Genomic DNA, 3,200 nt, shown 5'->3' on the forward strand with positions numbered 1-3,200 from the left:
TTGTACTTTTAATGATATTTTATATTTTATATTACCCTTAAAATATTAATGAAATTTTTTATGACTATTCTTCTCAAGTTAATCTCAATAGTTAAATTATATAAATTAGAATATTCAGTTATATACAAATGCTAAAATATTGAACCGAATGCAGATAAATATAAATTTTATGTTGGTGATTTGATATGTATAACCGTAGCTTAAATTACTAGCATTATACTAAAAAAAATATCATTGTCTAATATATAATTAAGCTAAAATGAGAGAATTAAAATCTCATTGTATATTCTACTTCAAAGATTATTAGTCAAACATAAAAAGCATGGAGGCATCAGAATATGAATTTTTCCTATAAAACTTGGAGGTTAGAATTACTCAATCATAAACGAAACTCTCACTAAGAAAGATGATTTTATCCATATTACATTAGTATCTAATAGATTTAACATTTTAATCATTCTTTGGTAAAATGCACCTCACTTCCCTCTACATTGAACTTTTATATCTATGAAATTAGCACCAAGATCCATAAATACCACCTACCCTAGATGAAATTTCATAAATGTGATGTATTATTGTAAATGATTGAAAAAAATGACAATCATGCTATGAGAACAATTTAAAAATTCAATTTTGAAAAGGAATAATTATTAGATTAGAAACAATCGTTATATAATTACAGAAATTTAAGTATCAGTAGTGGAATAATAAAAAAATGATGAAATTCTAACTTTTATTTTAGAATAATTAACTTTGATAAAAAAAAATATATTGCATTATTATTATATAAAATAGTTAAAGAAAAAATAATAAAAAAAGAATCAACATAATTATTAAAAATATATGATGTATAATCCTGTAATTATTGAAAAATTTATTATAATTAATCATTTATTATTAACAAATCTTATCGTTAATATATAATACCTTTTACAACTAAAGTTGAAAAACAATACATAAAAACTAACATCAAAATGGGCAACATTAATATATTTATTAGTACCAAAATATTATGCATTTTAGAATGATAAGATGAAAATAATTAACAGACCACAATTGTGATTCGATATCATTTATGTAATTTATCTGGAATATAACTATTAGAATAATTATAACCAATCACATTAAAAATAGAATAAGCTATATGCAAGAGATTTAGTAAATTTTTAGGAATAAGTATTGTTTTGGTCTCTAAAATTTAAGGTCGGAATTGAAATCGTCCCTCACGTAATTTTTATTCAGAATCGTCTTAAACGTTTTATTTCGTATTAAAATCGTCCTTTTAATTTTTATGGACAAAAATATCCTCCACCACCACCACCAGAACCTTTACCACCACCACCATGACCTTTACCACTACCATCAGCGTCTTTACCACCACCACCATGACCTTTACCACTACCATCAGCGTCTTTACCACCACTAAATACACCAAATCAGATTCAAGAACACCAAATTAGATTAAACAACATCAAATTCAACAATAAAATCAACACACAACAACAATAAAATTAGAAAATAACAAATCAAAATTAGAACTAGAAGCAAAGACAGAAGCAAAGTAGCAGATGTAGAAAAGAGAGGGGAAAAAAGGGTGACGGCGAGCCAGTGACCAAGGGATAGGAGTCATCGCCGTCACACGCGTTATCATCACCATCATGTCGCACCCAGGAGAAAGGGAGAGAGGGATGTGAGCCAGTGACCAAGGGGGAGGAGTGGCCGCCATTACATGTGTTACCGTCGAGGTGAAGAATGCGTCGCGCCCAGCCGCCGCTCAGCCTCGTCCCGCCGCCAGGTGGAGGTCATCACGTCGCCGCCCGAGAGAGAGCCCGCGAAGATGGAGAAGACGCGACGGTGGTGGTGAGTGGTCACCGTGTTGCCACCGCTTCCGTCTCCCCTCCCCTCTTTTCCTTTCCCTTCCCCCTTCCCCCTTCACCCTTCACGTACCCTTTTCCTCCCCCCAACGCGTTCTTTTTTTTATTTTATATTTTTTTATTAAAATAGAGGTAATTTAGTAATAAAATTAAAAAGTTTATTAAAAAGAACGATTTTAATACGAAATAAAACATTTAGGATGAATCTAAATAAAAGATTACGTGAGGGACGATTTCGATTCCGACCCTAAACTTTAGGGACTAAAACAATACTTATCCCAAATTTTTATAATAGTCTTTGAAATTCGCGTGAATACTCAATGTAGTTTTCAAGATCTCAATTTCTCTATAGTAGTCTTTCAAATAGAGCTCCGAACACTCATAATGGTTCCTGGGCATATTTCTGGTGATGAGTCATCATTGGAGCGCTTATGTGGCATCGTTTCACTATGCTGAATGGCTCCAAAACGTTGTCGTTTTGGTTTGGTGCCCTTGTATGTAAAAAATGACGCCATTTAGATGATATGTAATATGAAAAACAGTTTCATCTCCAATACAAACACTTCACTCGTCTCTTCTTCTTCCACCCTCCCACTTCTTCATTTCTTCATCAATGCCGTTGTCGTAAGATTCTGTTCTAAGGTTGAAAAAATTGAGAGAAGAACTAATCCGACTGGAGAGTCTTTTAGTTGTTCCCCTCCTTCACTAGAAGCACGAGGTTGTGACATCCTGATCAGACTCAAGGTAACCTTTTTTTACCTTGGATTTTCACTACAGTATTGGTTCTTCATTATATGCAACTTGTTAGTGTGGTTGAGGTTCTGTCGTTTTGTTGTCATCGTAATCTCTAGAGTTTGAAGGTTAGTTGGAGTTTTGTGAGGTTGCTCTATTTTACCCGAATGAAACAGGAATATGATAAACGATATTTTTAAAATTGAAAAAAATATGTGTTTTTATAGGGTTGATTTTGCTTTTTTTTTTTATTATGCATTAGTAGGCCTAGAAAATTTGCTTGTATTAAGTAAAATTTTTGAATTTCTTACAGATGAAAGAGAGGTTGGATATCATGTTTCATCATGGGGTGATTTCAAAAAAAATGTAGAAGGGATAATGGTATATTCTCCAGACAACAAGGCGTGTTTAGGTGATCTAGACATTAATACTTTAGATGTCTTCTACATATGGAACTACCATATATAAGGAGTTTGGGTACAGTGACATAAAGCATTGTTGGTGGCATGTTTCTAGAAAAGACTTGGAGAATGGGTTGAGAAACGTAAATAATGACAAGAAAATAAGAGAGATGGTGAATTGTGCTAGGAGAAA

The sequence above is a fragment of the Arachis duranensis genome, chromosome 6 (assembly GCF_000817695.3).
Source record: "Arachis duranensis cultivar V14167 chromosome 6, aradu.V14167.gnm2.J7QH, whole genome shotgun sequence".
NCBI classification, from domain to species: Eukaryota; Viridiplantae; Streptophyta; class Magnoliopsida; order Fabales; family Fabaceae; genus Arachis; species Arachis duranensis.